Here is a 12,737-nt window from a genome sequence, read left to right on the forward strand (position 1 = left end):
CAACTATTAAGCTATATTCGGGATGTTAAGACGCCAAAGGACGCGTGGGCAAATTTCAAAAGGATTTTCGCCGCAAGCACAACGGCCAGGAAGCTGCAACTCAGGCAGGAGCTCAACAATGTTCGGTAGAAAGATCTGTCTGTGGCCGATTACACGGCCCAAATAAAGGAAATTTGTGACTCACTCGCCTCCGTCAACGTGAACGTTGAGGAAGGTGAAATGGTGTAGGTTTGCCTTGGTGGGCTAGCGTCCAGGTTCGGAGCCTTCGGAATGGCTGTCTGTACGAGGGAGAATACGCCTTCCTTCTTCGAGCTTCAGTCAATGTTGCTCGTGGAGGAAAATCATGCGGATGCGTCGATGAGTACGCACGCCGACGGCAAGATGTTGTACACGAAGGAAGATAGGCCCCGTGGTCGTGGTGGAAATGCTGACAACAGTTCCGGACCCTCCACAAGCCCAAGAAGGGGGAGTCATGGCGGCGCCGGAAACCAGCAAGAGAAGGTCGCGTCAAAATGCTGGTATTGTGGCAAGAAAGGCCACAAGGAGAGCGAGTGCTGGAAAAAGCGAGCCAATTCGGACAAAGTCAGATTGAGCCAAAGAGATGCAGAGAGGCGTCAGATGTTACCGACCGGCAAAGGAGTCCAGAGTGGGAAACAGAGAGTTATTTAAGTAGTAGGAATGTGGTTGTAATTAAGCTATGAGTGTGGACGGACGGACCGGAATCGGTATGCCGTTCCGGATCCGGACCGATCCCGAACAGGTGCGGATGGCACCATTTTGTAATACAGACCGGAAACCTATTTAAAGGCCCAGATACAATGTAATGAATAGCAGTTAATTAATAGAAGATTAGCGTTGTTATCTCTCTATGTTAATTGCCGTTCTGCATTCATTGTTATATCTTACGCGTGTAATTATGAAAGACCATCATGTTAAGTAACTTAATTAAGTCGGATTAAGCGTTGGGTCTAATCTGGTTGCCGTAACACCCTTTGGTGAAGTGTCTTCCGTAGACACCCTGTGTTAGGCCATTGTCCGGCCCGAAGAGTTAACACAGTTTTTGGCGACCACGATTCCTGTTTTTGCAGCGAACGACAACACGGATGGATGTCTAGATCAACGCACGACCTGGTTACAGATCGAACTCGACGCCTTGCCGAAAGGCAAAGGAGACGCGAGGCTTTCCAGCAAGCGGCGCAGGAAATTAGAGCGGATCGCTCGTTTTCCAACGTAATCCGGAGAGTAGCGGAGGACTCCCTCTGGTTACAGCAAACATCGCACCCGGACGACGACAACAGCCTAAGCAGCCTCCGGGAAACTGAATCCCTTCTCCACGCGTTGGCAAACGGAGAAGGCGAAGCAGAAGCCTTTTCAGCATATGAATCGGACTCCGAAGGGGAATACAGCGTGCACACGAACTACCGTAGCAGCAACGAAACCCCGGGCGGACCGGAGGACGAAGGATCGGATACCTTACCGACACCAGAACCGGAAGTGCTAACACTGGAACCCCCGGAACCAGCAGAGGAAGAGCGACCTCCGACACCGGAAGTTGAAGAGGAGAGGCCTTCGTCACCAAAAGAAGAGGAAAAACCACCGACGCCGGAAACAAATCGGGAAAGACCACCAACGCCGGAGAAAATTCCGGAACGAGCACCAACATTGCCAGCCCGCGCACCGATACCGGACGACGACATGCCGTTCCAGTACTCCAAGTATAGAGATGATCCGGACGCGGAAGCTCATGTGCACGCCTTTGAACAGACATGGGAAGCCAACCATGTGTCCCAGCGATTGACCCCGGAGGAAGAAGAACGCTCTAAGATAGCGGAATTTGGCGTCACATAGGAGGGACCGGCAGCAAGATGGCGCCGGACGCAGGACCCGTCTACCATCAACACCTTTGCAGATTTAGAAGCTAAATTCTTGCATTTTTTTCAAAAGGAGGTGGACCAGACCATAATGGTAGGCTTATTTTATACCATCCGACAGGAGGCAGGGGAGAGCATTCCCCAGTTTGTCATCCGGTATGAACGGATGCATAGTCAGCTTGCCCGCGCACCCCCGGAGGAGGAATTATGGACTATATTCCTAAACGCGCTCCGGGAACCCCTACGCACGGTTTGCACGGTAATTGCCTTCCACACAAGTACCATCGACCAGGTCATTGACCAAGTGAGAGAAATGGAAAAGACAAGCTCTTGGCTCACATTGGGAGCACTCCAACGAGCGTTACCGTCCGATGAAGACCTTCGGTTTCAGCAAGCAATATAGTGCACAACCTGCTTGAATTCCGGACACTCGACTCTAGAATGCACGATGAGGACACAACGTGTAATCTGTCAATCCAAGAGCCATACGACGGATAGGTGCGAGTATAATCTGCTGAACCGGCAAGCACTGCCCGTCCGACAAATTGAGCCACGCAGCAACTGGGATGAAGAAGACGAACGTTGGCGGCGAATGGACCGCGACCGACCGGCACAGGATGTCCGGTATGGCGATCGACGAGAGAATGATGTCAGGTACGGTGATCGGCGGGATAACTATGACCGGCATGATCGGTACCGGGATTACAATACACGATACGAACATTCCGACCGAGACCACTCCCCCGAGTATCGTCAGCAACGGGAGGAATACGGGAGATATAACGGGCAACCCCGTAAGGAGTACCATAATAAGAAGAGCTATAACAAAAAACGACATTTTAAAAAAGGCGGCTACCCCCAGGATCCGGAACAAGGAGCTCCAAGCAGCCAACCGGTCCAAAACCCCGCGCGTACCGCAAGACCTGCCCCGGGTACAATAGACAATGTCGAATCTAGCAATACCCGGAAAGCCTACTACTACTACTACCGACATGAAGGCCATTATAGTAACCAATGTCCGGTGAAGAGCTATGAAAAACGACCGGCGGTAAATATGGTAGTCCCTAAGGTGGCAAATCTGCAGCAGGTGACCACAAGGTCGAAGGGCATGGCCAAGGAATGGGAGACGCATGAGACTATCCGGAAACAAGCAACGGAATGGGTAAAGAAAGCAAACGAGCAGAATGTCACAGACTTACAGCGGCAAAAGGAGAACATCGTAGGGCTTGCCGGCGGTAGTAACTCCGAGAACGAGACATGGCAGGCGTTGCAAGAATGCCAGATTACGTTGCCACTAGGAAGACTCCTACAACTCATGCCATGGTTCACGGAAGGACTGAAGACGGCCATGAAGGCAAGAGAACCATCGTCGGCACCAGTACTCTTCTCGAATCCGGAGGAGGAACCAACGGTGGTGGACACCAACAGTCCGGTAATCACTGTCGTTGTAAAAGGGAAAGAACTCCCCGGCACAGTTATAGACAGAGGCTCTAGGGTGAACGTAATAAGCCTCCGGACATGTGATGCCCTAGGAATCCACGAATGGGAGCCGTGTCCGTTCTGGTTGCGGATGGCCGATACAAGCTCAGTGCGGCCGACAAGATTAATACGGAAATTAGAAGTCACCGTCGGCGGTCATACATTCACATCTCGGCCGTAGTGCTACAATTACAAGCACAAGGCGCATACCCGCTATTGCTAGGGCGACCATGGTTGAAAATGGCACATATCAAACAAAATTGGCGGAAAAATATAATTACCTTCCGGCGAGGAAAAGCCAAGGTACGGGTACCAACACAACCAAGGACGAGCACTAGCAAGGAATGTACACCGTTGTATGCGGAATGCGTCAACATGCTAGAACGGTTAGCGGACGAAGAAGAAGCTCAGTACCTGCAGGAAAACCCGAAGATCATACCCCTCTTCGAAATTGACATTGCCGAAGCAATAGCACAATACTTACCGCAACCGGAAGAGGCTGAAGCAGAACCGGATAAAGACGCAATCCGGGAGTTACGGCAAGCGCAGGAAGCGTTGGAACGGGAAATGGCCGTTTCACAACGCGTAAAAGCGTCGCAACTGGAAGAGGTGAACCTAGGGACCACGGACGAAGCAAAACCGGTGCACATCGCCAAGGAGATGAAGTCCGAAGACAAAACGGCGATGATCACACTTCTCACGGAATTTCGCGATGTGTTCGCCTGGTCATACGAAGACATGCGAGGACTCGACCCTCAGTTATACCAGCATCAGGTGCACTTGAGCAAGGACACAAAACCAGTGGCACAAAGACGGTACCAGATGAATCCCAATTATGCCGCCAAAAGTCAAGGAGGAAATCGACAAACTGCTAAGAGTTGGTTTTATCCATCCGGTAAAGAAAGCGACATGGCTGAGCCCGATCGTAGTCGTACCGAAGAAGAACGAAAAATTCGAGTTAGTGTGGACTACCGGAAACTCAATGCAGCTACGGTAACGGATGCGTTTCCACTTCCGTTCACAGATGGAGTGTTGGATGTCGTCGCTGGCCATGAGGTCTATAGTTTCCTAGACGGATTCAGCGGGTATAATCAGATCCGGAGGCACCCAGACCACCAAGAGAAAACGGCTTTCGTCACCGAATGGGGGGTGTTTGAGGCCGTGGTGATGATGTTCGGACTCAAAACGGCACCGGCAACATTTCAACGAATCATCATGGAAATCTTTGGTGAATATATTCCGGCTTTTATGCAGGTTTTCCTTGACAATTTTGCCGTCTACAGCCGGGAGGAGGACCATTTTCAGCACCTCCGTCTTTGTCTTGAAAAGTGTAGAGCGTACCGGCTAAGCTTGAATCCGGCAAAGTGTGTATTTGGCGTATCCAGTGGAACTCTATTAGGACATATTGTGAGCCAGGAAGGTATTGCAGTCGACCCGGACAAAGTGAAAGCCATATTAGAAGCACCGGCGCCGGCAACGGCAAAGGCATTAAGCCGGTTCTTAGGCCAGATTCAGTGGCACAGCCGGATGCTCCGTTACTTGGCCGACCTAGCTACACCGTTGCATGCCGCCATACATCGGACACCATTCCAGTGGACCGACACCGAGGATAGGGCGTATAGGGCCCTCAAGGTACTATTGTCGCAGGCACCGGTAGTACAACCTCCGGATTGGAGTAAAGAATTTCACGTGTTCGTAGACGCCTCCGACATCGCAATCGGAAGCGTACTTATGCAGCTTACGGAGCCAAAATGGTACCGGCCAGTGTACTATGCCAGCCGAAAGCTATCCCAAGCAGAACGAAACTACTCTACCACGGAACGGGAAGCTCTAGGGATGATCTACAGTGTGACAAAGTTTCGGCATTATTTATTGGGAAGGAAGTTTTCCTTCCATGTAGATCATTCGGCACTCCTTTACCTGGTGTCCAAAGCGTCACTCACCGGCAAATTGGCCCAGTGGACCTTACTGTTACAGGAGTTCGAGTTTGAAATATTCCACCGACCCGGTATACAGCATGCCGTGGCGGATTACTTAAGCCGATTAGAGTCTGGAGAGACGGGTGACGGAGTAGCAAATGAGTTTCCGGATGCGGAGCTATTTCGAGTCACTATGGAGACGGCAGCGGATGAGACGATGGCACAGGAAGACAAGTGGCTCACAAATATGCACCAGTTTCTGAGCACCGGACTACCTCCGGAGGAGATGAACCGGGACGAACGTAAACGCCTGGCAGTACAAAGCCGACATTTTTGCTTACTGCAAGACACACTTTACCACAAGGGCGCGGACGGCATATGGAGACGGGCGGTGCGCAGTGATGAAAAGGAACTGATACTGAGGGAAGCCCACTTCGGAGTTGCCGGAGGTCACTATGCCGGAGATGCGACGGCCAGGAAAATATGGCAAAGTGGCCTATGGTGGCCAATGACATTAAGAGATGCGGTACGGTACGCAAAAGAATGTGACCTATTCCAGCGAATGGGCCAGCCAACGGAGCAAGCTCGTATGCCACACCAGCCGGTACTACCACTCGAGCCATTTCAGAAGTGGGGGCTGGACTTTGTGGGACCGTTCAAGCCACCGGCAATGAGAACGGGTAATCGATACGTCATCGTCGCGACGGATTACTGCACGAAATGGGTGGAGGCCAAAGCATTAAGGGATAACACCGTTGCGTCAACGGCGAAGTTTCTATATGAGTACATCTGGTCCCGTTACGGATGCCCAATTGAATTAATAAGCGACCAAGGGGGGCACTTTCTCGGCCAAGTAGTGGAAAGCTTGACGACATTCTATGCCGTTGTCCACAAACGGAGCACACCTTACTATCCACAAGCGAACGGTTTAGCGGAATCAACGAACAAGACGCTCCAGAATATCCTCCGGAAGATCGTCAACGAAAACCGAACGGATTGGGATACAAAGCTACATAGCGCGCTTTGGGCATACCGGACGGCGTACAAAACGAGCATCCAAACAACACCGTTCCGGTTAGCGTTCGGACTAGAGGCAGTAATGCCGGTGGAATTCCAAGTACCCAGCTTACGGATCCATCTATGGGAACGGCTGAACGAGAAGGAGTCGGAGGCAATACGGTTGACAACGCTGTTTGAACTCGAGGAACAAAGACTGGCCAGCATCCTGCATTTAGAATTGGAGCAACAACGACGGAAAGCATTTGTCGACCAGCACAGGAAAGGAAACGAAAAAATGTTCGCAATCGGCAAACCGGTGTTAGTATTTCAGACCCGGATGGGCAAGATGTCGGGTAAACTATGGTTTAGATGGACCGGACCGTATTGGCTAACACGGGAGTATAATGGGTCCTACCAGTTAGGGACACTTGCCGGCGAAGTGCTAGGCAAATGGGTTAACGGATTCCGGTTGAAGCCATATAGAGGACCGATGCCTAAGAATCCATTTGAGCAAAGGACCGACACCAGTGAGGGAAACGGCAACCACCAAGACGGCAGAGACGGCGAGCCGGTAACTAGGGAAAATGAGGTCGGTAAGGGTTCGAGAGGACCAACGGACAAGTAACGTCACACTAAATTAAATTATTAAAAAAAAAGAAAAATAAAAAACAATCATGCAAAAGCGAGGAATGAATGGATGAAAGAGCGAGGAGCGAAAAGGTACATAGTGGGCATTTAAAGCGCCACCACAGGACATAATGCTATTTTAGTACACGACATGCACACACTCGAAAAAGGCGCCAGAATGCACAGACAAAAACCACTGCGCGTAGAGACCCTTTACTTTCGCGAACCCAGGAGCACAGAAGCACCAAGACGCTGCAAAATCATCAGACGAGAACTTGCGCACAGAGAACCCCCGCCTTCTAAACTCTCTCTCTCTCAACCTCACTCTCATCACCATCCAACCTCGCCACCGCAATCCGACCTCGACACAGAAATGGACCCGCAAACGCTGTCGGAAGCCGCCAAGACATGGCTAAAGCAACACGGGCTCGAGGGCTTCTTGATGATGATGGAAGTACCGCCACACAAAGAAGCCGACAAAGTGATCAAAGAAATCGACACAGAGGTCATAACGGCAGAGGCAATTCGAGCGTTAACAGGCCTTCCGGAGGGAGGCATACTCACAATCGACAATCCAACCCCGAAGCAACTCATCAGGTATTTTGGTGAGTACTCTCTAGCCAGCAAGGGCTACCGGACACAGGGCGGCGGAGATATGTTGTTCCGCGAGATTGCTCGTGTGCTCCACGAGTACGGCCACGTGTACCCGAGACCCCCTGTCATGCCGCAGAACCGGGCAAGGATGATCATCGCCACCTATGAAGGGGTCAAGGTGGATTGGCTGTTATTGATCGCAGAAGGGTTGTGTGCGGTGATCGAGATCGTCAGAGGCAAAGACGGCAAGGAAGGCCGAGACGGACGGAGGATATGGCACGCCGTAACGCAGTGGCTCACCTTGCTTGTGCCACCCGTCCAGCCCGTCCAGCCCAAGAAGCGAGGAAGAGTGGCGGACGGCACCCCAAAGACGGCTTCCAAACGACAACAGTTGTTGGCCTCTAAGGCCACTAAGGGAAAGGCGGCGGATGCAGAACAGGCGGCAGCAGGAAGCGGCAGCCGGAAGCGCAGGAGGAACCACCGGCACGGCCCGTAAAGGTTACACTCCGCCGACCGGTGAATAAAGAAGCGGACCCCTTGGCGGCAAAACTCAATGCCGGGGCTCAGGAAGAGGAAATAGAGGAGGAGCCTACGGAGCACCTCCAGCGACGGTCGTCGGCAAGGACCGTTGAGGCATCCGGGAAACGTTCGGACCCTCAGACGGAGGGAACACCGGCTCCCCATACTGAGACTCCCACGCCAAGGAAGGAACCGGAACCGGTGCGCATGGCACCGGAATCATAAGCCCCAGCACCACCGGCAACACCGGCAAGTCCCATCCCGCCAGAGCCGGAAAGGTCAATACAGCCTCCCTCGGCCAGCCAAGAAGAAGCGCAAGGGGAACCAGGACAGTAGGGTGGTCCACGGGCAGAAACGGAACTGCAACTCGGTGCAACCAGGCGGGACCACCCATCTACAAGTGAGCCCATCTGTCAAACCTCCGTGCAAGCACAACAAGGCACCGGTAGCCTGTGGCTCCGGTGGATAGGCGAACAGATAGCCGGAGCAGTGGGGTATATTGAGGCGGAAGAAAGAGCGCAAAGCGAACGGTTGCTCGTCACAACCGAACAACTAGAGACGGCCCGGTCCAGAATCCGGTGCCTTGAAAAAGACTTGGATCAGGTCACGATAGAGATGGCCAAAATGGCCTTAACGGCAACACAGATCCAATCACCGGTGACTCCGGTAAGTGTACAGAATAAAGAGACGGATCGACCTGTACATAGCAATAAGACCCCAGCAACGGAAACCGTTCCGGTGAGAGATGCGGCGCAAGCCCAGGAGCTTGCGGAATTGAGAGATGAACTTGCCGCACAAGAAGCGTTAAGGAGCCGTGAACGAGATTTGAAGACAGCGGCCGAAGACGAATTAAAGAAGATTGCTGACAACCTCTGTCGGGCAGAGGAGAGCCTCCGGAAAGGCCATCAAGTGTACGACTGGCTAAAGGAGGAGAAAGACAAAGTGTTGCAGGAAAAGGACAAGCTGCGAAAAATGGCGGAAACAGAGATTGAACGGCTAATAGAAGAGCTCCGCCAGTAGAAGGATCGCGAGGACCGGGCCCGTCGATAGATCAACGCACGGCTCAAGCAAAAGACAGATGATTTTGAGCACCTGCACTGGGACTATAAACGGCTGGAAACGGAGCATAAGGAATGGATGGTCGAGCTCTAGCAGGAAGTTGATCAGGCCGCGACGGCGATCGCCGACGAATGTGCGGAAAATACAAGATGCTTGGACGAGGCGGAGAAGGTCTGGATGGAGCTCCAGAGGCAGCAGCAGGAAGATAAAGAGAGAGCGCGTGAACAGTATTGCAGAAATTACAAAGTACATATCAAAGGCAATTGACGCATTACAAGGCACAGGCGGAAGACAACGTCAAAATCATCAAGCAACTGAAGGAGGAACGGCAAGCGGCGGAAACCAAATCGCAATTGGGAACGAGCCGGATTTAGTCCATCCTCCGGGCATGGCTGAATCAGACAAAACACTTGATTGATGAAAGCTCCGTAAAATGGTGGACAAAGTGGGCACAAAACGCAGCGGAACTCCAGTTGCTATGGGCGGATGTGGCAAACCGGCAAAAGGAAGGAGATGATTGTTATACGTTGACTTCCGAGGACTTCACCTCCATACGGGACGAGCTGGCCGACAACTTCCAAGTCTTGGCGGATGAACAGTTGGCGCAGGTCAGGCAGCTCGTAGCTCAGCTAGACGATGATAGGCTGGACGCTCAAATCCAGTTTGAAAGCTACGAGCGGTCCCGGGTTCGGGAAGAAAAAGCACGGGAAGCGGCAACGGTTAACCTTAGTGATGAGGAACCGTCGCCAGCGGAGGGCCAGCCGGGAACCAGTCAACCGGAGACCACTACGACGAAGGGAGCAACGACAGAGACGCCGGTGTCAGGGCAACAAACGGAGGAGCAGCCGCAGCAGCCACCAACGAACCCGCCCCAGCAGACATCAACAGAGCAGCAACAACAACAACCACTTCCAGATGAACCATTGGAGCCTCTCGAACAAAGCATTCTGGATATTTTGGACGAAGAATAGCAAGGGTCGGTTTTGGATTCGACGTACAAGGTACTGTCCCACGGGCGTGCCATGTGTTACCAGCCGGCAAAGGAGTCCAAAGTGGGAAACAGAGAGTTATTTAAGTAGTAGGAATGTGGTTGTAATTAAGCTATGAGTGTGGACGGACGGACCGGAATCGATATGCCGTTCTGGATCCGGACCGATCCCGAACAGGTGCGGATGGCACCATTTTTTAATACAGACCGGAAACCTATTTAAAGGCCCAGATACAATGTAATGAATAGCGGTTAATTAATAGAAGATTAGCGTTGTTATCTCTCTGTGTTAATTGCCGTTCTGTCTTAATTGTTATATTTTACGCGTGTAATTATGAAAGATGATCATGTTAAGTAACTTAATTAAGTCGGATTAAGCGTTGGGTCTAATCTGGTTGCCGTAACACCCTTTGGTGAAGCGTCTTCCGTAGACACCCTGTGTTAGGCCATTGTCCGGCCCAAAGAGTTAACATCAGAGATCGCACTACGCAGAAGGCTCTGAACGAGCCAGAAACAAATCGGGCCCAGCTTTCATAATGAAGCATAAGGCCAAATCTATGGTCGTGAACACCTCGAAATCAAGCGAGGTGTGGTATGTTGATTCCGGAGCGTCAAATCATATGACGAATCACGAGGAATGGTTCTCGTACTTGGAGAAACCGGAATCGCAAGGAGTGGTTGAAACGGGAGACAACACTCCGCATACCATCGAACATGTCGGCAAAGTTCCCCTCAGCCACGTCGGGGCAAAAAGGGAAACTCATGAATGTGTTGCACATCCCAACAATAACGAAGAATCTGGTGTCGTTCGGTCAGATCTTCGACTAGGGAATGCAGGTTCGATTCACGCATCTCGACTGCTTCATAGAAGAGGAAGGCAAAGTAATCGCGCAAGGGCGCCGTGAAGGGAGGATGTTTATCCTCGACACTAATCAAGCTGACACCGCATTGTACGCTAAAGGACAAAAGGTCGAATCAAATATCGGCCTGTGGCACAAGCGGTTCGACCATGTAAAATTTCCACGACTTCGTGAGATGCAGATGAAGAACATTGTTTTTGGCTTGCCGAAATTTCGGGGTCGTAATGGCCAAGTCTACGAAGCCTGTCAGATGGGAAAACATCACCGACTTCCATTCCCCAATGAGCGTAATCGTAGTCGAAGTCCGCTGGATTTGATCCATTCGGATGTGTGGGGACCGGCACAGAACGTGAGTCTCGGTGGAAGTCGTTACTTTGTAATCTTCATCAACGACTTCACTCGGCACACGTGGGTATGCACAATCGCGAAGAAGAGCGAAGTCTTTGCATGTTTCCTAGAGGTGAAGAGCCTTGCGGAAAGGCAAACAGGGCGTAAGATCAAATGCCTACGGTCCGATGGTGGGAAGGAGTACTTCTCCGACCAGTTCACAAGTTATCTATAGAAGGAGGGAATTCGACGCGAATTCTCGTGTAAATACACGCCGCAGCAGAACGGCGTGGCCGAGCGGAAGAATCAGCACAATCGAAGAATACCTCCCAACTCGTCGGCAAGCTCGATAGGAGGGCAAGGGCTTTCACTTCTTCTTCGAAGTTGATCCCTTGTGATGAGAGCTCAAACAACACCTGGCTGAAGGTGTTGATGTGGGAGGTTGCCGGATTGGTCTCTCTCATCTTCATGTTGAACAGTTGTTTGATCAAAATCAATTTTGAAGATGAGGACTTCTTTTCATAAACAGCCCATAGCTTCTCCCACAATGAGAACGATGTCGTCTCTTTCACCATGCTGAAATAGACGTTTTCGGCCAAATGCATTCGAATGGTGGAGCATGCGATTTTGTCCGTTGATCTCCACTCCTCGATTGTCATTGAAGCAGGTTTCTCATTGTGCTGAATGGTTTCGACTTGTCTTCGAATGATCAGCACATCCTGCATCATCTCCTTCCACAAGGCAAAGTTTTTGTCGTCAAATTTTCTAATTTCAACTCCTATTCCAAATGTTGGAGCCATATTCTTTTTGTGAACTTGAGATTTCTGACCTAGTCTTTTCTTTCAACTTCTTATGTTGTCTGTTGCCGCCGAACAGCAAAGATTCGGCTCTGATACCAGTTGTAGGTAATGAGTGCGATTTTGCGGAAACATGTATGGATTTGTTGTCGATTTTGTACAGGAAACAACGCAGATAGAAAATAGAGTAGGAGTGGACTTACACAGTGCAAGCTCTAATGGGAAGCTTTATTGCTTCGTTCTCTGAGATACAATGCACAAACAGTTCGTCTCTTTGTCACTCGTCACTTTATACAATGTTAGGTATTCTCTTACATACTAAGCCCTAACTTATTGACGAGTTCACACTCGGAGGGATACAACTTGGAAGGAGTCGGCCTTTTATACCAATAGCCGCAAGTGGTTGAGTGGCATGCAGGACGAGATGGATTCCCTACATGAGAACCACACATACGAATTGACAAAGTTGCCAAAAGGAAAGAGGGCACTCTAGAACAAGTGGGTGTACAAGCTGAAATCAGGAGACGTCGGAAATCCACCAAGGTACAAAGCTCGGCTCGTGGTGAAGGGCTTACAGCAGAAGAAAGGACTGGACTTCCATGAGATCTTTGCCCCAATAGTAAAGATGGCATCCATCCGGACGGTATTGAGCATAGTGGCAAGCATGGACCTTGAGGTAGAGCAACTAGACGTCAATA

This window comes from Azolla caroliniana, unplaced genomic scaffold, assembly GCF_043228905.1.
Source record: "Azolla caroliniana isolate FFs.n. ecotype wild unplaced genomic scaffold, voAzoCaro1.0.p SCAF_15, whole genome shotgun sequence".
Taxonomy (NCBI): domain Eukaryota; kingdom Viridiplantae; phylum Streptophyta; class Polypodiopsida; order Salviniales; family Salviniaceae; genus Azolla; species Azolla caroliniana.